General features: G+C 35.8%; 1 protein-coding gene across 17 annotated transcripts in view; it reads left to right on the top strand.

The window, feature by feature from the left end:
• Window positions 1-24,458, top strand: part of MEF2C (myocyte enhancer factor 2C) — a 137,938-nt gene that overhangs the window by 24,426 nt on the left and 89,054 nt on the right. The window lies entirely within an intron of this gene.

Here is a 24,458-nt window from a genome sequence, read left to right as displayed (position 1 = left end):
AATGCCTTGGTTCTCCAAGGACAAAACATGGGTGAAAATTCGCAACTTTAGTAAGATGCTGTAAAAGCTCAAGTCTATTCAGCACACCAGGTCCTATCTATGTAATTAGAAAGATCAATATGAAAAAAAGGAGTTTAGGTTTTACTTTGCTGTGTCCTGTTGTCTGCTGGAATCCATATCCCCAGATTAAGTCTATAAATTCTTTATAAGCAGTGTTTCAAGTTTCATAGCAGAAATTTAGGATTTGAGAAACCTGATTTGAAGTACTTCCTACCCTCAGTTTCAAGCAGTTCACGGGAAAGATGATAGCCTCATTCTGGAAAGTTCCTTAACCAGCTGGTTATAGAGAATTCTGGAAGAAAACCACTCCCAGTTTCCAAACGTGAGGCTATCCCATCTTGTATGTGTACTGAAATATTTGTCAAATGAAGGTCTGTAGTTGAGTCGTGTTGCACTGTAACGCCATAGTTCTTTAGCTTGTGAGTTTGGTCTCTTTTTTCTCTCTTACTCCAAAAATCACAAGCCTTTCTGTGTTTCTAGTCTGTAATATAGCTTAAAACTAAACAACCTGTTCCCTGCCATCCTTCCTATTGCATTGTCTGTAAAGCTTGATTTTACTTTATAAAATACAGAGGATAAGAGGAAAGTACGATCAGTTTTATCCTTACAAGTGAACTTCTCTAACTATGTGAAACTACATATTTTACAAATACCTTAGTGTCATTCTGAATTTTTAGTGGCCTCGTTCGTCCATTCGAGTTTTTTTCCTGGACTGAGGCACACCATGCCTAGCAAAGCTCTGAAAACGAGGATAGGAGTTAGAAACATGAAAAGGTGTTTGAACATGAGGACAATGAGCATGCTGTAAATGCCTAATGAGTTGATTATGGGTTGGCTGAGGCAGGAAGCACAGCTTCAGGGCACGATAAATCGCTCAGGATACCTGCAAAATTTTAATAAACCTTCATGAGAACAAATAGTTCAAAAATAGCCATTATATGCATGTTGTCTATCATCTTCAGGAGAGCTTGGGTGGTCCTTTAGGAAGGACCTTGTGGCCTAGCATGCATGCCTCTTCAGCCAGTTTCTTGTACATTTTATGTGCCTGTTGAATATGTGGGTGTGAATCCAAACCTGACTTCCTGACCACATTATTATGCTTGAATTAATGAAGAAGAATAACAACTCTGGTTAAAAGTTGTGCCAATATTCAGTCTTGACTAGTATTTATCCAGGAGGTTGAAACAGCTTGTAAGTTGTGCAAATGTGCTGCTTTTTTTTTCTTTTATTTTGACTGTAATTGGGAAATTCCAGTTTCATGAAAACAAAGGAAACTTACCTCCACGGACATTAATATGTTTAGTTAAGAGAATTTCACATGCAACTGAATATATGAAACTATGTCCTCTGCAGCATAATTCCACTGACTTGATGACCTACTTAAAACTGCTTTATATACAGAATTACCATTCATGTCGTTAATTAACATCTACCTCTTTTTCTCAGTTCTCAGTTCCTGACTCTCCTTCCAAGCTCATTAGAAACAAAGATAAAACGTTTAAAAGATCTTATCTTCTCTTCTGGAACACACTGGGAAGAATATGTAGAGATCTACCAGTTCTTTGGTCAGGAACATTATAAGCAGTTTAAAATCTGTGCATGTGCTGCTGCCAGTCACACATTCCAAAATGAGATGGAACATGAAGGTGCATTATATGCTGTTCTAGAGCTTTTCTCACACTTGGCTAGTATATGTTGCCTTCTGTCTGCTGGATGTTAACTGTGCTATGTAACCATATTTATGAGTTTCATAAAGACCAAATAATTCCAGTTTATGAATGTGTTTCTGAAGCATCATCAGAATATTGGACAGCTACTGCATATGGAATGCATAACAGACTGAGACCACGACCTCATGAGGCTTCCAGATGCTCTAAATAGATGACTTGGGCTGCCTGGACCATTAGGTACTGTACTAATCTTTACTCAGCTTGCAGTCACATCTTATTCCTGATATGTAAGACCAAATAGTGTCTACACTAGAAAAACAAACAAAAAACAAAAAACCAAAAACATCACTTTCACATCCGTTTGGCCTATCTTCAGATGATTAACTGAAAGGGTAATAAACAATGAAAATTACCTTACAACAGAAATGAAAAATTTATTTTTGAGACTCAGCACAATTCCTGCTTTCATTCCTCAGTGCAAGCATGCATTTCTGATGCCCTGATGAGTCAATATCTGCGAGTGCCTTTTAACCATTAGTGAAGATCAGGTTCTTCTTTTATATGAGAATACACAGCTACCACTATTTGTGGTAGCAGTTCTGTACTGAAGACTGTAACTCACTGATTATTTTCAAAGAAATCTTGGACTCTCAAGTTCGTATTTTCAACACTAAAATTTGAGGGGACAGAAGCAGCAGTAGCAAAGCTGAGTCAGTCACCATTCGATTTGTGCTAATTTAACTCATCAGGCTCATCAGTCCTGTAATGCTAAAGTATTAGCAGCTGATTTTTTTAATGTCAGCTTTAGGTATAACAGTATTTTTGTTTGAAAGCAGGGCTAAGCACAGGAAGAATATTCTTGCTTTTTAGGATAGCAGCCTGGATTTGGGCACTGTGGAATTAGCTCACTCTTTCAGAACCTACACCTGTGACAATTTCCCTTTCTCGGGGCATCAATTCCTTGTCTGTGGAATGAGGATGTCCTTGCCCTGAGGCAAATTCTGTGGGACCCAGGCACTGTGGGAATGGTGGCCATATGAGTACCAGAGGAAGTAAACAAGACAACAAAGAGGATAAATGTGTAGGTGCTTTTGGAAAGTTAAAGCAAAGCATAAGAGTCTGCAATAGGCTCTTGGATAACTTCAGTTCTGTTAGAGAAAAATTTTAATTAAAGTTTAGAACTTTCTGCTTCTTTCTGTCCATTTTTCTTCTACTTCTTTAGTTGTTGTGCCAAGGTATCCATGTGTGTTTCTTCCACTGTCATCTGGCTCATTCCCAGCAGATGCACACAATCTGTTTTGCTGTCACTGACAGGGCTCAGTTTATGGAAAGAATGTGACAGAACATGCTGCTGTAGTCACTTACACAGGATTCTCTTTTCTAAAATGTATCTGAGCATAAATTAGTTCTTTCTATTTTTTTTTTTTTTTTTTTAATATATATTTTTCAGTCATAGGATTTTATCCAGGCTACGCTGCACGAGGTTAAACAGGGTATTTGTTTAACATCTTAGCTTTCACTTGGTTCCTGGTTTATAAAATACAGATTTGCTAGCATTATATATATAATATGGGAGTCATCACAATACACCAATAGACTTCAGCTTCCCGTGTGGCCATTATCCTGGCTGGAACAAATGATATATTCCCCAACTCTTATATAGAAAATATTGTGGTGTTTAATATTTAATAAAAATTTTATATTTCATAGAAGGGAAAAAAAACCAAAACCAACCTTTAAACACAATTAACATTAGCACTTAATGTTTTGTTGTGATAACAGCTACAGGTCCTGCAAGATATGACAGCCTGTGGAGCATGATGCTGTGCAAGTACAGCCCTTACCTCAAGGCACTAACAGCATGAACATGGTAAAAAAGGTAGAAGGGAAAGAAACAAAGATAATTTTGCTGTATAAGAATGTTTTACACTTCGTAGTAAGAAGACTCTTCGTGTTAATTAAACTTTATGGTGTCTAACCAGCACAATACCATTTATAAGGTGTTTATATACCATTTATAAGGGTGCTCCCATTATGACTTTGTCTCATCTACAGCTCAGACTTGGTAAATATAACTTTGACTTATTGCTTTGCTGCTTTCTACCTCTGTTCCAATGAGGATAGGGAGAACAGTAGCAAATTCCACACTGGGCTGCTAAGATTACAGCCTAAGCTGTTAAAAAACTGTTAACATTAAATATGTATGGACACACTTGATGTTTATTAAAGAACAGATTTTGTTTTACAAGCTGATGTAGCCTGTAATCCTATTATTTTCATCCTTAATGATCTAACTTCTATCTTTGAATTGAATTTCGTTCAGAGTGGTTGATGTCTGTGGATTCTTTTTCTGTCTAGAGTTTAAAAAAAAAATCTTCAGTGGTGGAAATCTCCATTAATTCCCAAAATCAAAAACTAATTTTATGAGCTTAGTGACTTGGCTGCATTTGAAATAGCTGCATATGTACATTAACATAACTTAAATATGTTTAAATAAATTTGATCTGTATTGTTGGGATAGATTTTTAAACACTGTTTCATTTGGGGGAGTGCATTTATGTGCTTAGAACTCTGTATTCACATTTGTACCACACATAATTTCAGATTTACATTATTGACAGAGTATGTACATTAGAGATATCTAGAAATACACTCCAGTAGTAGACTGCCATGTTAGCTAAGCTTGTGGTTTTTCTGTAAAATCACTTCCTATGATCATGTACATATATTTATACATATGTACATATATATATATCTCAGTGTGCTTTATATACAAATATATATGGTTTTGAAACTATGCTTGCATGCCTCTGGGTATGCCTTACACTGTAAATAAAACTGTCAAAATGTCTCTTCACAGTTAAACCTCATAAAAATAATCAGGCCATAAACACATAGTGCTCTTTATTCACATATATACAGTTACTACATAAAATGAAAGTCTTTCTCCTGTTGTTCTAGACTTACAGTCATTCTATATTATGGGTAAAAAAATATTTATTTTTTAGTAGGTTTTTGCATGTACTTTTATCTTTTTGTACGCGGATACAAAAATGATATATATATAAACCACCCAAACATATTTTTTTCTTGGTTTTATACAAAGGTTGGGTTAGAAGATGACTCTAATCCCCAGCTTCTATTACTATATGTTTATACCATTTTTGGTTACAAGCTAGCTTTTTCTCGGGTTTCTGCAGATAATACATACTTTTAAAAGTAGTTCCAAAATTATTTCTGGATGGGAATGATTAATATTTGTATTTCTAATATTTCCAGTATATCAGCTATCACACGATGTAAAAAGAAGGCTAAAAGGAAATAGGGCCTTCAAATTATTTCTTTTGCTCACTTTCTGCTTTGTTTGCTAGTTTAAATTCAACTCCAGAAATATTGCTAACATTTAGCTCTTACACTTTTAAGACCAGGATTTCAGCAGGACCAGCACACACCTATTAGATAAGTTCTGAAAGGGTAGTTTTGATATCCTGGTCTACGGCAGAAGAGTTGATCCTTGTACAAAGTGATAGGAAAGAGGCCAAAGCCTAGGGAATGTAACACTGTTGTTATGTCAACCTGTGTTTATCTGGATTTTTAATGCACTTTCTTTTAAACTTAAGTGTATTTGGTTATATAACAAGACCAAAAACCAAAAATCCCAAGCCTATAAACTGCCTGTCCAGCATAGCAATATATTCCTTTTAGATCCAAATGCTGAGCACAAGAATCTCAAATCTGTTTGCCTGGCACTTCACAATCTTACCTGGAACCTGGTATCATAAAGAAAAAAAAAAAAAAAAGTGAAATTTATACACATCCAGATTGGGCAAATCAGATGGTAAGTTCCAAAGACTTATTAGATAGAACTCTATTCCATGAGTTTACCAGTGTCATAGTCTGTTTTGGTGCTGATCTTAGCTGTAGATCAGAAGTGAAAAGACATAAAGTCAATTGCTTTTTTTTTTTCCTCATTTTATGTGTAGTTGTAATTTTCATATTAAAAAAAAAAAAAATCCATAAGGAAAGTTAATCAGGTAATTAGCAGAAAAACAATAGGCTGGGAGCTGCTTTACCGTCGATGCTGCCAGTGTTAGTTGACATAGAGGAGGGAACTTTGCTTTGTATTCCCCTTCCTTTCATCTCTATTGAATAGGGACTAATATTTCCAGCCTCACAGAAATGTTTCAGGAGTAATTACTGATAGATACTTGAGGGATATTATGAAGTTATCTATGCTCATATAAACAGACAGCGTAGGCCAGTAGATCCTGTGTATGCTTGTATTTTATTCTTCCTAAACCCATTAACAGTAACTTTTAAAACTAGAAAATACAATTAAAAGGATTAGTTTTTTTGTATGATTATGCACTGGAAAATTATGGTAAAATCAATGGTACAAATTTACATTTTCTTGCTGTTCACAGGGTGGAACAGTATGGGCGTTTTCATTTGAATGTGCTTTCCAGTGGCTTTCCAGCAGCCCGTTTCTGATGGAGGAATTACCCTCTGTGGCATTACTGAGCAGAGTTTGTCCCTGTACCAACTTAGATGTGGGCCTTTCTTCATCAACCACCTATTTTTCTGATGTGAGCTGGCCAAAAAAATGTATTATTCATCTAGAAAGGCTCTTTGCCTGTAATGATAGCTTGGATTTCTTGGGCTAGTACTGCCCCTAGTGAAAGCACTGTTTGTTTGGTGAATTTTTTCTTTTTAAAAATACACTTACCCTTTTTTTAGCTGTTTGCACCAAGGTGAAAGACCAAGATATTGCTCAAGAAGTAATTATAATTAGACACAATCTAAGAGAGAAGGGGACTGTCTGGTTGGCATCAGTTGACCACTGACTATTAAAAGGGACACAGATTTGGCTTTTTTATGCAGCCAGGCTCGACCTGCATAAATTTCATAAACAGAATTTGCACGTGTTTACACCTTACAAATTACTCTTTTTCAATTCAATCATAATATTCAACATAAAAAAACCCCGTCCGTAACTAATTCACTAGACAATTCTAACAATACTTTCCGTTTCTGTTACATTTGTCCTTGGCAAATATACAGACAGTGCTTTAATTATGAACTTATTCTATTCTTATTCTACAAGAATATTGTATTTTTGAGTATACTTTTTATAGGTTCCAGAAAAATTAACCATGTTAACTGTGCTAAGATGGCTGAGGGTAAAGCTTCCCTTTGATAGTAGCACTTTCAAATTATCTTGAAAACAGCTTAACTGACAAACATATCTAATACCATATTAACATTTTTTTTTTTAAATTGGCAGTGTTATTAAGCTTTAAAATACACTATCTCCATAGCTGTTCCAATTTGTTATTTCTGTTAGCTAAAAACTGTGAAAATAAGAACAGACAGATAGCTTTGTTGTTTCCAAAGTCTTATAGTTCTGTTTTAGTTTGTTTGAAAACTTAACTGTTAAAATATGAAGTGTAAGCAGCTGAAAATATAATGTGCATTATAGCTCTTCGATTGTGCAGATTCCTTCCGTATCAAAACTGTTCGTTTGATGGGGTAAAACGAAACTTCTTTCTCCAGTATTTTCTAATGTAATTAGCAATATAAATTGCAATCTCTATGTTAGTATGGCATAGCATCAGTAGGAGATATAATTAATTTATTATTAATTCTAAATTAAAAAAAAAAAAAAATAGAAAAAAAAAAGCTCTTATTCAGATGGCCAGTTAAATAATTGTCATCCCTATTAAAGTCATTCCTGGACCCCCTAAGCAACTTAGGCACTGAATGGTCTTGTTACTATGTCAAAAAAGAAGAGCCAGGGCATTTCTGGAACTGAAAAAAACAGTTCATTACAAGAACGTAACGCAGACGTTTAAGAAAACTCTGCTTATCTCCTGGCAACAAGATCACCTTTAAATCTCCAATATCTGCTTAATTTTTATGATACATGTCCACACAGGACATGCAAGGCTAAGAATTTCTCTTCTGTTGTGCACAGAGAACACTTCCTATAAATAGAAGCTGGCTTCTGGACAGAGAGATTATATAAATAAATATATATATATACGTACACACACACACATATGTATAAATTATTTTTTATTCTAAATTTTTTAAACTATTTATTTATTTATTTTAATCCAAACCAGCAAGCTGGGCTTTCAGTCTGTATCATCAAAAAGATTTTGCCCACTACTGCTTTCAGTCAGAAGAGCTGTACATAGTGGCTTCTCAGTAAATCAGGAAACTGCTTCATGTGTACCCATTTCAGCGTTATATTAGGCTAATATTTTCCTTCCCTAAATACCCACTCTTACATAATGCCACTGAAAAACCGTCTCTTAAAACTGAAAAATACTTAAATTGTTTAAACAAATTTATGAGAGAGGTTCCTTTGATCAGTAAGGGCTGGTGTCAGTGGAAGGTCTTTTTCTTGCGAGAGTTCTGCCTAGTTTTAGTTTATTTCTCTACCTTGCATTATATAAAAATATATATAAGCAGATCTGTACATCTCTATTCTGAATTGTTGGCACATGAGAAGACGTTCTGTGAAAGCCATTTCTACTTCTAACAGTTGCATTTTCATCAAGGAAACTTATATTTCTGTCTCGATTTGTTTCTCACCCTTTGTTAGCTCAAGAGAAATTCGGTTCCATATCAGAATATTCACCAAACACATTCAATCAACTACCTGGCATCCTGAAGTGCCAAATCTTCAGTATGAAAGAGAGAACATTACAGGAGATGTTCAGCACAAAAAACCCTCAGACCAGAAAGTTTCTTCCTGGTTCTGCGAAGCCCAGATAAAGGTCCATATTATGAAACTGTGTAGCTTTTATGTACAAAGGTACTCTTAATGAGGTTTTCAGGACACAGTAATCTAGGTGGATTGTGTGGCTGTGTTAAGGTAAAGAGCAAACCTTCAGCAGAGGACCTGGATTCTTTCCCCAATTTTTTTCTCTAGATGTGCTGCATAATTCATACAAGTCCATTTGAAAATTCCTCCTTTTGCTGTGAAACTTCACTGGTTACTATGAATCAGAAGTGAAAAGCATGGAGGGAAAACTTTATTATATATGTTATTTTATAATCAGTATACTATTTTCAGAAGCTTCCAAAAAAGTAACACTTGTCATTTGAGAGCTGCAGCTGTTAGTCTGTTGAGACATAGAGGGGATGGGGCATATATTGAATTATTCATGAAGGCTACTGCTATAGTTAACAGAAGTTCATCAGCTAATTCCCCAACTCCATTCTGAACTTTCTTTCCAACTCGGTCAGGCTGTAGGGCTACAAGCTGTTACTTTTAATAATCATGCTAGTAGAAGTTTGCTATACTGCATATATCACACAAGCTTTCTCTTTTAATGTAGTTATTTATTGTTCATTGGAGGCCAATAAGTGCTTAGTTTTGAATACTTTAATTCACAGATAATGTGAATAATTTGAAGTGCTTTCAGGTTGTAATTAAATTGCTATTAAATGTATTAGAAAATGTATGTAATGATGATTTGTAACCACGATTCAATTTGATGAACCAAAACCCCTGACATTTTCATCACGTACATATTTAATATTATTTTGTCATTTAATAGCACAAGGAGGTTTTGCATGCCTTTACTCACAACACATTTTTCAATTTATAGGCAAACTCAACGTGTGCAAAGGCAAAGAAATCTTAGTTTGCACAAGAGTGGGAAAATCAAGTATTTTGTATTCCAAATACTAAGCCTCATGCCCACATTAGCCAACGATTTAATTGCACAGACTACCAGATTACTGACAGAAATATTTTGTGGTTCTTCAAAGGACTGCTGAAGCTCCAACTTAAGTTTGTCAGACAGCAGCATCGTGTCACGAAGTGCATGCTCACAGTGGGTATTGCAGGAATGCTAAATATCAGAGACTCCATCCCAGTTTGAGCGATAAGGAGCTGTGAGCCTCTCACTCCAGGGATTCCACAAGTCTGACTGTTTTCACACAGGCAAGATTGCCACCTACCCCTGCTCAGCCACAGGGAGAGAGGACAGATCGTACCAGTGTGCATTTGTTATCTCTGGGAGACTGCTCTCTCTTTTTTTTTTTTTTTTTTTTTTACACATTGCTACAGGCTGATTTGGGGGGATTTGAGTGCAGCGGGAAATCACAGTAAAAATTTTGACGTCCAGGTCATTCCCCGCTCCTCTGTGGAGATTTCTGCAGTGAATGAGATTGAAAAATGTCTCCTTAGTGGTGTGCTTGATGCAGACAGTGCCCTTATTTATCCTGTGGTGACCTCATGGCAGCAGCACATGCCCTCTTGATGGAGAGGATTATTGTAATTCCCCCCTAGAAAGGCTTCCAGCAGCTCAGCTCTGTCACTTACAGCCTGTTCAGAATGCACTGACACACTCCCATCCTGTCCTGAGAAAATATGATCATCCCTCATGTACCTTTAACTCGCTTGCTTTGTCTGCTGTGCTGTAGCTGTTTGATTTTAAAGTTTGCTCTCTTAGTTTTGAAATCCTTAATGGTTTAGATCCTGGCTATTTTCAAGAACTCCTCCACAAATATCATCTTGACAGATATCACCACCCCCATAGCACATTTTAGGAATCTCAGCATCACATCTTAGGTTGGCAAGTTATGTCCTTTGCTGTGATAGGCCTTCAGTTAAGGAACTCCTCCAGGAAATCTGTCTTGAACCATATATCCTTATCAGAAAATATTAAGATTAAATTTAAATTTTTGGCTAAGTGTTATTTTTCCACTATTATTTTTCAGCACAATTCCTATTAAGGCCTTATTTATGATGGTTGCTCTCAATAATTCCTGTTTGAGTTGTTATTTCAGGTTTTTGTGTTTCTTTATTTGCAGACCAACCTAAACATGTTAGTGGTGTAGTTATTTATAGTGGCTTCTTAATGATGGGTTTCATGTTGCACGATAAGAGTACAAACTTGTCAACATAAAAATATGCCAATATAATGCTTACCAAACAGGACACATGGCTCGTTATTATATCTAATATTTTTTTAAGTGTTTCTATCTTTATTCTTTCTTACAAGGAATTATCCTTTTCTTGTTCCCATTGTGCAGCCTGAGTTAACAGAGCTTCAGCTGCACAAAGCTTCAGATGGAAAAGAATCCTCATCTTTGTTCTCTTGTCTTGCTGTCTGTTTGTCTTCCTACTTCGATTATAGTCCCTGTAATTATGGTGAGATGTCTACAGCTATGTTTATATGGTGCCTAATTTTCTTCACTGATGATAAAGTAAGCCTATGTTTAAAGAAGCTTAGACTACATGCCAAATGTTGACGGCTTCAGTGAGGTCGATCATGGATATTCGGCAATTACTTCTTGCAATACATAGGACTTTTCCTCCATACCATGTCTGCATTTATAGAATAATAATTAATTGCATTTTTCAGACCTGAATTCAATCATGCCATCATTTGGGAGAGATTTTTACCAAATTACTCTACGTAGTTTCCATGCACTGATAGTACCACCTTTCCCCTGAATACAGTGTCTGAATTTAGATTCATGCAACTTGCATCCACCAGAAGTTTATGAACAGTACCAGGGATTTGCTTTTGCATCTCTGATGTACTCACTGATTTCAGATTCTCATTGTCTTGCTTCACCTATTGGGATGCAGGAACAACCTCTGTGATTTCATTCATATTAACCAGTACATATGCACTTAATTTTAAGTACATGAACATCTCTGCAGCCTTCAGTGAACTATCCAAGTGTTTCAAATTAAGCCTATACATTCATGCTTGTGGGTTTGGGGCTACAAGCCATAGCACTGCAGAGGCTTACACATTTCTTCAAGTTTACTATTTTTGGATGTTGTAACGATGTCACAATTATTTTTGTAAAGAAAAATGCCCCTTGTTAATCCTTCACTTGTCTGGTTGGTGTGATGATGTGCTTTTAATTTATTTTAAGTCCTTTGAGCGTTGAAGTGCTCCTTGGATGCAAGTTACTTAAATAATCTGATTGAAATTATCAGAATTCAGATAATTTTCTAGGCTTCATGTAATACTATGAAGTGAAAGCTGGTCTTAGCGGAAAAAATGATAATAATAAAGGTTGTTGGTGTTTTTGTGGGTTTTTTTTTCTTCTTAAAACAAATTTTACAAATTAGTTATTTATGGAAAAAAATAAATAAAAAGAAGGAAGTGGAGGAAGTTGACATATATACCTGAAGCTAACTTCATTATATTTAGATCTTTCTAAATTTAACTTCAGTGCAAACTCCCTAGGTCAGCTAAATTGATGATCTCCTGATGTGATTTTTTGTCTTTTTTATTTTTAGTTGTCTTCTGATGGATTGCAGTCAGTCAGTCAGAATACCGAGGAACATTTTTAGCCCAAATAATTCTTAAAAAAAATCCAAACGTATTGCATATTATTAAGCTGGGAATTTACAAATCCTCATTACTGGATAGTCTTCAGGGTAACTTACTCTTAATCATTAGGCCTTGAACCACAATCCCAGCAGAATGTGGTGTTTTTAATAGCGCTGGTTCCTAGTAGCAAATCTTATTGGTAGCATCGTGGAATACTGTGCATTCTTTTGCTTTATGATTTATTCTCCCTAGATACAAAACTGTAAAAGAGATGTGTTAATCTATTTTTATTCAAAGTACAGAAATAGCTCCTTTACAGTTCAAGGATTGGATAACCAATATGAATATACCAGGCGGTCTTAGTCACGCTGTACCTAATGCTCACAGTAAGAATATTGATCAATTACAGGTACAGATACCAAACACATTTTATAGGTCACTGCTAAATAATACATTCTCCTGTTTCCGACTGTTTTCCCAAAGCACTTTTGCAAGTAAAAAGCATAAAATTGCTGCACTAAATAATAATGTTCTTCAATCCTGGTTGCAACTATGTGCTAGAAAAATACATAGAGCTGACTCAAAAATATCCTTAAAGAATGACAACATTTTATATGATTATATGATTTTTCCCTCTTGATTGGATACTTAGGACACTGTTCTTCAGGGATTTATGCCCTACATATGTCTGGGTTTATACAACTAAAAGAGAAGTGTGTCAGAATGCAACATGTACCTCTAAATTGAGGGGAATTTTTATTCACTTACCTGTTTCTCAGCATGCAATTAGAAACAGGCTCTTAAGCAGTGCAGGAAAGAGAATCAAGGCAGCTTGGCTTGCTTGTCTGGCACTTACCAGTCCACAACTGATAACCCAGGCTGACCCTGACCTTGGCAGTCTTACCCAAGTAATCTTTGTTTAGGGATGAACTGTTTTTGAATAATTTCTCTAACATCTTAGACACACAACAAGTTTTCCCTTTAACAAAGGAATGCGTATTTTCTTTTTCCTCCTTATCTTTAACAAATGTATTTGAACAAGCTGCTGCCCAGGACCTTCAGTTCTCTTGTTTCTCATTTGATCTCAGTCTTTTTTTGTAGTGCCCTGGGACTTGATTGAGTGGCATAAGTGAAGGTTGCTTCTGGACTCTTTTTTTTCTATCAGTAATCTTGACAAGTTCAGATGGTGTTGTTTAGTGACCTAAAGCTGCAATATTGCTTCAGAATGAACAAGGTGGCATCAGGGACATATTTTTAGCCTATTTAAGAAAAGCTAAAATCATTAACTTTTCCCCACCATTAAAGGGGGTGCACTGCTGCAAACAGACAAGGCAGAGGTATAAGGAGCAATGCCATGAGCATTACCCTGAGATGAGGTGGTAAGATGGAGGACAGTGGATGTCAGAGGACTGAACAAATCTGAGCTCTTCTGTTACTTAAATTACTGTGTGTTTGGTTCTAATGGGGGCTTCATCTCTTCAGAACGTTGCATAAAATGTTCTTTTACACTGTAGTTATCCCTTAAAAATATATTTTAAAGTTGGAACATCGTTACACATTTTCAAAGTGATCCTTTCCTCTTCCATTTTATGTTACTAATGCATTTCTGCTTTACGGACTGCAAAAGGGAAGTAAGATAGATGTGTCTGACCTGACAAAAAGTCAAAAAGCCAGGTCAGAGACTCCAAGCTACAATACAATCAAGAGAACCTGCTTCTTAATCGTAGATAAAATCATTGCTAAGCAGGAAGAGATTAAACATAAACTGAACTAGATTGTATTTTCTGAAGGGCTGTGCTGCAGCAAATCTTTAAAAATCACTTCAGATTTACTCAAGAGAGAAAGGGGAAAAAAAAACCCCAACAGATTTTCAGTTATAGGGAATATACAGTCATTCTCAAAATGCAAACTAGGAATTTTTTCAGTGTTATTTAGTTGGCAGAAAAGAAGGAGGATGTAGAACTGAATTACTTATCATTACTTATCGTTATCCCGTGAAGGGAAGAATTAAGAGGAGTCACAGCCCACTGCAACAGGTGCACAGCATTGCTGATATGAGCCACCACTTCTATGCAATGCACATATTTACCCTTCACACTTTTTGGTTTCATAATTTACATGATGTGTAATCCTACTGCGCAGATATAAACCCCACAGCCACGACAGTGGGCCTGTTTTCTGCAGTAAAACACAAAAAGTCATGCAGTTAGTCAAAACAATGTGACAGATTATGTTAAAATTAATTCTGCAGTTCACAGAGGACAAAAGTTTGTAAAGCTTATAAAAAAAAACTAAGTCTCTCAATAGATATTGATTAAGAGATATGTAATTACTAGCTAATGATCTTAATGAATTGAGAATATTGTATCATATTTTTCACAAGGTGCTATTCTCTCAGGGAGATTAAGCCCAGATGATACCCTGCTTACACCTTTATGTTTTACTTTACTACAAACTGATTTTTACTCTGTCCAGAGGGAAACTCCTCGCATTTCAGTTGAAATTTATGGGTGGATAAGCCCCATAAAATATAAGTAAATAAATTAATATATTCTTCCATGCAGATTTAACAGCTAACTGGAATGCATAACATCTTTCGTAAATTTAACAATAAATTATTTCATTTGACTGAATCTTGCAGTCTGTACCTTAGAAAATGTAAGATTGATTTGTTTAATTATAGGCTACAATTTCAGGCTAGAGAACTATCTTGTTGCTGGTAGCAACATCAAACAATCTCCTCCAAGTCAGTGCTGGCATTTGACAAAAGTGGACTGAGAGTCAGCCTTGGAAAGAAGATTTGCCCTTGAGACTGTTGTAGACAGAGTGCTGGGAAATTAAAGATTTTGCTGCAGCACCACCTTTATCTTGTTCAACTACTTTTGATTTGTTTGGTTTTTTGTGTGCTGTTTTTTTTTAATTAATTTGACAGACCATTTGATTTGATCAGCTAGAGGGAATTAATGCGGTAAAATGCAGTCTGCTTTAGAATTTGAAGGTTTTTCTTTCTTAATTATAGTTCAATGGATGAACTATATGGTGGTGCATATGGTATAATTTTTCCTGAGATTAGTCTCAGCTGATGTCAGTGCCCATACCCACTGAAAGTTATTATTTCTGTCTGATGTGTGCCTCCCAGGAATGCTGGATTACAAGTGTAACCTGTGGCATTTGTGAGCTCCTTTCTACCCATTTAGTCCAATTCCAGGCAGAATTTGACCGCATCCAAAGCTGGTGGTGTCATCTGTTTTTGTGGCAGACATTTAAACACAAAGTAAGTGCCTGACATCTTGTCAGATTTTTTCGGAGCTGTTTAATACATTGCAGAAACTGCCTTTTGAAGGCTGATTTTAAGCTAAAAGCATTGCCTGTCCAGAACTTAAGGAGCCTGTCAGAATTGCTGATGGCCATCATTCTCCCCTGTCTAGACTTAGTTTGTGATGTTCTCTTCCCATTTCTGTGTCCACATGTTCCCTCGTGTAGAGTTCCTTCATGTGACACACAATAAGAAGGAGCAAGTAATTATTTTGTGGGTTTTTTTATTTTCTTTTTATCTTCATATTCAAATCAACAAGGCTAAAAGCTATTATTACTTGCATTATTCCAGTAAAGCAAGCAAGAAATTTGAATACCCTTAGAAGCTGACCGAACTTCGGTAAGAAGCAGTTTATTAGTTTATTTGTTAGAACAAATAAAATTTGTTCTATTATTTTCAAATGATAGCCTTTGTAGGCAATTATGTTTCCAGACATGAGAATCTCATCTTGTTTAGTCAAATGGACGAGACGTGAATCACCACATCCCCCATCACTGACAAGAGAATAAAAATTCTGCACCTAGAATAGCTATACTGTATGTTACAAAATAGTGTTATGTAACATTATATACCTGTTTTAAGAATTTCTTAGAGGGAGAATTTTAATAGAGATTGTTTCTTACTTAGCAGGCATTTTGGTATCTCCATCTCAAAAGAGCATAGACAATTGGATTTCATCTGTGAAACCTAAACAACTTGGTAGTATATAAAATATTCATTTACAATACATAAAAATCCATTTTGAGGAGAATTCTTCCTGTCTACCCACATGGGATTTTTGGGGTGGGCAACTTTCTGTTCTGCCTTTTGCATGATGCCAAGCCAGCAGTGTAGAATGGACTTTCATGTTCTTTGTGTGTGCTTCTTGTTAAGGCATTCTTAAATTACTAAGAAACAGTTTTTATGAGCAATAGACTTGGTCTTCTCATGCAAAATTGCGTTTCTTGGTAAATTTTGTTGATACCATTTACTAGTCACATCATACCTCCCCTCATCTCCATGTTCTGCTACAGGAAGTTGTCTCTTCTAACCATTTTCTACCAAATACTGAGATTTGACATTTTCAGGTTGTCTTCATTAATGTCTATTAATTTGAAAAGAGCTGTTTAATTTTTTTTTCTCCTCTCTGTATCACTTTTATGGAAAGGATGGTAAGAGGGAAATGCTTTATTAATTTTAGATATCACGAAATTCTTGTAAATAAAATTTATTTTTTATTGCATGGTATCAAATAGTCCTCCACGCAACCCAGTGAAGGCAAAATAAAAGCAGGGAATGTGATTGCTGACACTTCTAACAAGACAAAACAACTCTAAATCTGTCTGAACTAGAAAAAAAAAAAATGTTTTCATCAGCTGCACTAGAATTTATATGGGCAGCACAATGATCCAGGATGGAATTTGGCCAGGATTTTAGATATAATTCATTCTGCAGTGATTGTTATGAAATTGTTAGCAGTGTCAGTGATCAAGATCTTAGTTTTGCAATTCATTGGTAACACAGGGTTTTTTTGCAAAGGGTCTTCAAAACACCATTGGTTGAAATCTCTCTAACTTCGTGTATTGCCTGCGCATTTGGAGATCTTTTGTTAGTTTCCATTAAATACATAAAACTCAGTAAGCTCAGTAGTATCCTCCTCTTCCAGTTATGACTGAGGGCCTGTTATTTTACCTGTTGCTTTTTCCATCACAGAAGCTTATAGGAAGGGACTGACCCTGTCCTAAAGAATTTGCAGTACATAAATCCAGCCCAGGTTGATCCTGATCAGCTTGTGAGAATCAACAGGATCACAGCACACGCTGGTTTGACTGCAGCGACTCAGGGAAGTGTCTCTTTCATTAACCAGGGTAACCATATGCCAGACAGGTTAAGAGTAGTTGACACCTCTTTAATTGAGGGTGACAAGTCTTTAAAAAGATGACCACCTAAGCTCACCCTCTTCTGTGGCAGAAGAGCATAACACTGGCTTAGGGCTTGAGCAAACAGTGGCAAATATTGCTACTCTGCTGCACTTTCGGTATCAATCTTGATCTGGAATGTGTTTTTTTCTGTGTCAGGTACAATGCCTGGTTAATTTTGAAGGAATCAGGTGGTGTCACATTCCCTATTCCTGCTGCTCTTCTGCTTTTTGCTAGACAAGACAGGTTGAGCAGGGTGGCCTGTGGTCCTAAAGCACTCAGCATCCTTCTAACACCTGCCTGCCGTGGGCATGATACTGAATGCCATGGTCTGCATACTTTTTGACTGCTGAAGGGAAGCAAGTGATGCACTGGCTTAACCAAAATAGCAAAAAAATACTGGGTGCCTCCATTCCCTTTTTTTTTTTTTTTTAAATCAGACATAGTACGTTACTGTAAGACTGCAAGTTAACAATCTGTAAACACCTGAATCCAAACCACAATTTTTTCACATGTGCCTTGTCAGTGGTTATTTCTACATAACCATGGAGTAGTGGGGTTTCCAGAAAAAAAACTTGTGTAGATTTTCTACAGGCACTGTTTATCTGTGTAAGAGTTTTCAAGCAGGAGCTACAGGCTATTGACGCCTGGCTCTCATCTGAAGAAACTGCTCTCGAAACTGGAACAAATTATCTGGGAATCTAACATCAAAGGTTTAGCAGACAACAAAATAAATTTTAAAGTAAAGATTTTGGCCTAAAAAACAGCCCCCAAACCACACTAAACTTAAAACCCAGCAAGAGAATTGCTTCCATCTACTGGAGCCAAGAAAAAAATGACGACTGAGCATCAAGCTCCTCTAGCATGGGCTATAAATCAGTTCATTCTTGCCTCAGTCTGCTGGTGTTGAAAAGTAAATCCATGAGCTGGTATGGGAAAATATTGGATGCTTAAAATGACTTGAAATGATCCCTTTGAGTTTTTCGTAACTTAGAAATTTTAACAGCAAAAGCTGCGGTTGTAGTTAAAGTTCTTAATTTATTTTTTAACATATTCAGCGTATTCTATAGCTGTTTCATGAAAAAATAGCAAAATGGACCCTTCAATACCTCATATCTAGGTAGTATACCAGACTAATATCTTTGTTTTCACACGGCCAGTAGAGAGTCACGATGATGATGATGATGATGATGATGATGATGATGACTATGATGATGACTATGATGATGTTGTTGTTGTGGTTGTTTTTGTTTACTCTGAAAGTCTTATGCTTCATTTTTATGAAGCTTTGTTACTATATAACACTGCTGTGACCAACGAGGATTTAGAGCTTTTCACAATGCTGGTAACCCATCTCTCCTCTCCAGAACCAACCAGTGGACTCATGAGAGAGCCTGAGAAGCATCAACAAATTTTTCTTTATTTAAAGAGGGTAATGCCATAGAGGTAAGCTCATACAGAGTTTGCAGCTTTGATACCAGAGTGTTCTTGGACATTTAATACATTATCCTCAACTTTTTTGCAAAGTCTCAGTGCTAATATTGTTAAATTAAATAGGAAAATTTCCACTACCTTCCATATGCATGAAAGCAATAGGAAAGAGGGATATTTCCAGAAACTCTGTTTCCAAGCTCTACAATCCAATTTAAAAATTATTGTAAAACATACCTATAACATATTTAATTGGATTATGACATTCTGTCAACATTTCCATTTAGTAGAAGCCATTGATGACTCAGGTGGGTTTCAATTCTGCAGCAGAACATGGATAAACAGCAGAATGAACTTTTTAAGTATCACATCAAGCATAATTTGTTAAATCTGTCATAAAAAAATAAAAGAATGCTGAAGATTTCTTAGACATACTGTCATAAGTAAACAGGAGATCAGTTTGATAATTATGCATGGAAAATATGTTGCTTGATAGCAGCAGACTGATACTTGTCAGTTATGCTTGATCTAATTGTAAAATTATCTGATTTTACCTATGAACAGAGGAAATTTAGGTTTGCAGAACAGCAAACCACTCTGGCACATTCTTTCCTTATGGTGAAGAATTTGCTTTTAATTATTCAACTTTTACTGTTAACAGAACTTTTGAAATCAAATTTATTATCTGGAATGAAAAATAAATTTGAATCTGGCTTAGCCAGAACATGAAGCTTTATTCTAAAAAAAAAAAAAAAGGATGAAAGAAAAAATAAAGTTCTCAGCTAACTCCTGTTTATTGTATCATTTGTTATATACTTCTTGTTTTGAATCTTGAATTTTATTATTCCCGTCTTTGTCTCTAGGGCCAAAAGTGGATTTTCTGTAACACACATAACAATATAGTTGATATAGAATGGATTTTGTCCAGTTTTTTGTCTATTCATTGCAAAATGGAAATTAATCTCTTTAGCTTGAGGCTTCATAGTTTACTGTCATTAGTTGGGGACAGTCAAAGACATGTTAAGTTTCAATAGTAGAGAAGCCTTGGGATTTTCATCTGTTTCTGAGATCTTAATCAAAAACGTTACTGATTGCTTGGGAATCAATGAACACACTCCTGAGGAAAAAGAAAAAAAGGCAGCATAACCTTAACATTATTCACAGTGTTTTGTTAAAAGGGACAATGATTCATAGTTGTTAGTTTTTAAATCTTACTATAATATGATGAAGAATATTGAAGAACGTTAGGAATGAATTTTTGCTCCATGTAAACACGTCAAATATGTTCATTACTTTTGATTTTTTGAGTCAGTCTTAAACACATGAGTATCTTTAAACACTTAAGAATTTTTCTTTTGACCTCTTGGTATATAAAGTTTTAGCATATTCAAAAGTTTGTGCCTCTTCAGGGCTTTTGAAGCCATAGCTTTAAAGTTAACATACTTCATTACCAATACAATAAAGCTTGTTTAAGCAAATTAACTTTGTGGTGGAGACACAAACTGTAGCCTCTAGGGCTAGTGGAAACAGCATTTTTAAATCACTGACAGATTTTAAAGGGGAGAAAAGACTCTTAAAAGCCATCACATTCCACTGTGGGAGAATTTTTTCTCCATTATATTCTCTATGAGTACAGTTTAAAATTTGTCCCTGCTTTTATCCCATCGACATAAAATTGGATTTGGCTAAACAGGAGTTAAAGCATTTTAAAAATACATTCACCAATGTCCAGTCAGACTACAGAGTTTCAAAACTTTATTTTACTTGGGTGACTTTCAAAGAGAAAAGAGGAAGCACTTCCTTTTACAACACGATGTCAAGACAAGGACACACACTCACACACACACACAAACCAAGCACTATTGAAATCACCTCAGAGTTTACTGACTGGCAAGTAAGATCCTAAATCATAGCAGGAAAAAGAATGCATTGAAAATATATAGCAGCTTAATCATGCAGTGTTTCAGTAACTAAAGTATTTTTGTGCAAAAATATAAGGAACAAAGAGTATTGTTCAGAATAAAGATCGTGGCAGGGGTTCTGTGCTAATAAATCAAGAGGGTTCGTTTCCCACCCCTGTATGTGAGAAAACTATTTTTAATCTATGCATTTATTCAAAAGGGTGGTTTCAGTCTCAATTCAGATTGCATTTTCACCAGTGCAAACGTGAAATAATGGAACTGGCTGCAGCATGGTTTTACTCACAGCCATACGTTTGAATAGTTTAGGATCACAGCACTGGCCCTGGGGCTATGGTGCACGGTTTTACAGTACTGTATTTTTTGTAGCAATGAGGAAGGACATGCTGTATTTTCAGAGGAATGTCTTTACAACAGAGTCCATCAATGAAGGCCACCTCACTTGCAGGTCTGTCTTTTAAAACAGCACTAAAACAAAATAACTCTTGTGTTTTGGCAAGAGTCTTAGCTATTAACATAGGACATCAGCTAGAATAGTTAATAGTGCTTTAGTACCCAGATCTCCCTAAGCTTAACTCCAAACCTGGAGGAAATACTATAATTAGGGGCAGGGTTGGGTTTTTTTTTTCCTGTATTTTTTTTAAAATACAGTATCCGTTATCAATGTAAACATTCAGGAACCCAGACTGATATTTCTTTTTAAAATGCATAATTTTCATTTGTGACAGCTGCATTGGAACTTTAATCATATATTATCTTTATGGGAGCCTTTTCTAACATATGTTAATTGGCTGTTTTCTGTGACAAATTATGAGCTCTTACTTTGATGAGGTTCAATTGCAATCATGTTGGAGTTGAGTATGTAGAGTTTCCAGCCCCACTACAAACATCTGCACGTCACTGCAGTGCTGAGTAATGGCAAGATCTGAGTCGATCTGATTTCTGTACAGATTTTTTTTTTTCCACAGGATATTTTCGGGTCTTTGCACTAAATCTGTTACAGGGACTGCTGTTTTTAGCAAAAGAATGGTCTAAATTAACATCTTGTTTGGGATTATCAGAATATGATGAGAAATAATTTGCAGCACAGTATACTGAAATAGATTTTAATCTTCAGAAATTTCATTGCACTATTAAAAATTCTCTTTCAACTGTTATTGCATGTTACAGTGCAAATTTACTGGAGTCATATAGCATTTCAGGGACTAAAACCGTTGCCTGCCTTTCGAAGTAAATATTTTTAAAATTTCTAAATGCAATATTTGCAAATTCTTTCAAAATCAATTTATTTTACTCTTTCAGAAGTGCTTGGCATCACTTTAAATTTTTACAAAGTGTGTTTCCCAGCTGGACAGGAAGTCTGTCTAATTGTGTTTTACATAAACGTGCACATCTTCTGGCTAGTAAAGAAAATGCTGCACTGAAATTTAATTTCTTTCTTTTTCCATGCTTAAAGGAATATAATTCTCTACAATTGTTCAGTACATAAATTAAAGAAACACAGAAAACATTCACCACAGTGGAATTGGTATTGCTTTGAGGTTTTTTTCACTTGTTATTTACTCTCTTGGTGATAATTGTGCACATATTTTATTTTGTACAGCAATTCATTGGAAACATTGAGATAGAAAATGCATGCTGTATTTTACTGTATTATTGCTCTACTTGGGATGAATGTGCAGAAATTCAAAATCTCACATATTTTAATATAGAAAGAGCAGCCTGGTCATAAAATGGATGGAGCATCATCTTTTCAAAAACTGTGTCAAACAACATCAATTACATTGCAATTAATTTAGCAGAACACCACACAGCTCAGCCTTGACCTAAACCAAATGGCAGTAGATAAATCTGTCCCATTTGTTCTTCAGAGAAAAGATGGGGGTTAAATTTCCTGGCAGGTGTTAGAGTTTAGAATAAGAAGAGCCAGATGTGTATGGAAGCCACTTCAGTCTCATGAGGCTGGTTTTAATTCAGCTATTTCCCTGGAGTATCACACAATCAATGAGTTGCAAATCCTGGGGCTACCTGCCTTTACATGAAATTATGGGAACGTTTCTTCACAGCCTACTACTGAACATGTGTGGAAAAACTAGAGCAGAAATTAAAGGCAAAAAAACGTTAACCTCAGAAGTTACACGTGTCACGTTTCTTTGAATTTCTGAAATCAAGAGATGATAACCAGGTAGAAATTCTTAAAGAAGAGATGTGTGACTGTAAGGAGGGTTGTAAGCAGTGCAAAACTAGTACCATGGATATTGAATGTATTTCTCTAAACACTGCTCATTGTGGGGAGTGTTTTAAAAGTAAGGATATGTAGGTCATGTGCAGCACATTGAAAGGCATTAGAGCTGGGTGAATTGAATCAGGGAGAGGTTTCAAAATTATGGTTTTGAGGATCTGTTCAGTGCTGAAGTATTTCTGTAAATGTAAACTGGTGCATTGTATCTCGAATTAGTCTACACAATAATATTCAATTCCATTTGATAAGATGATCTTAATTGGCTTTAAGAAAATAAAGCAAGGTAAAGAAAGATGTACAAGTGAAACAGAGGGCTTGGCACTTTATTGGATTTTGAGGCCTGTGAGCCATGTGTCTTAATTGGGGCCAGTTGGGATCATTTAATAATTGCTGTCAGAAGATCAAATTTAATTCTCTTTATAAAAAGACCACAGTGGGATAGAGTTAAACAAATTGTCAGCTGAGGTTTCAAATGAACGAAGCTTTAATTAGGTTGATTAGGATGCTGCAAGAGAGAGAGGGTAAGAAACAGGAAATTGATGAATCTGCTGTGTACCATGTTGGACCTTATATGACAGTACTGTCAAATATCTTTATTTGAAGAAGGCATACATTTGCATGAAGGGCTGTAGTGCAAGAACATATGTATATGAATACTTTACATATATAAGTTAATTATAATTTTCTAAAGTCAGTGATTTTAGGCACAGATTTAATATTTTTATGAGTATAATCCTGCCTTTAACATTACTTTCATACATTTCTAATTTTCTAAATTATCCTCTTTATATGTTTGCATACTCACTGACTATGCCAGATGAGAATTACAGTTTATTTACTGAAATCCCTCAGAATTTCTCTGTTGTGTAATGAATATTCACTGCACTCCAAACATTTGCGTGAACAAATCCTCAGATTTCCCAGTTTTCCAAGAGAGAAACCGAGTCAAAAATGATGGTGGCATAAAAATATTTTTAGCAGAAAAAGTCCCTGATGTCTACCATGTTTGCATCCAGATGATATCTTTGCACTGTGCTGCTGTCTGTTTCTAAGAATATTTTTTGTCAGAAATCACCTTGCATATCGATAGAGCTTGAAAAGTGCCATTTCTGAGAAAACTTAATGTACATCAAGGCCGCAAAAAAGATTTAGCTAATGTATCTTTGTATTGATTATGTTTTGTTTTCTCAGCATGCTTCTAGGACAATAATAAGATGAACAATGCTGGCAATGATCCGTTTAGGAAAAAAAATACTCATTCAAGATAGAACGGAGATTGTCAAGAAAATTGCACTGTATTTCCCTCTGCAAATTAAGCACATTTTATATGTCTGGTTTCTTCTGTTTGCCAAGGATGTTGACTTTTTGCATTGGCTACTGCCAAATGCAATGTGTTTTTTATGTCTAAGGAATAAAATAAATCCAGCTGCCTGTGCTAATGGAGTGGTTACAGCTGAGGTTCCGTAGGCAGGGTGTGATGCTCACTTGTGGCTTTTGTAGTTGTAGACAGTGGTAGGTGCACCTCTGTGGTAAACACCTGTTTCTGTGGAAATTTTGCTTTTACAGGTCTTGAGGTAAGAGCTGTTAGACTCCAATTCTGTGAAAA

This window comes from Heliangelus exortis, chromosome Z (genome assembly GCF_036169615.1).
Source record: "Heliangelus exortis chromosome Z, bHelExo1.hap1, whole genome shotgun sequence".
Classification (NCBI taxonomy): Eukaryota; Metazoa; Chordata; class Aves; order Apodiformes; family Trochilidae; genus Heliangelus; species Heliangelus exortis.
Note: the sequence above shows the minus strand (reverse complement) of the source record. Positions and strands in the feature narration are given on the sequence as shown.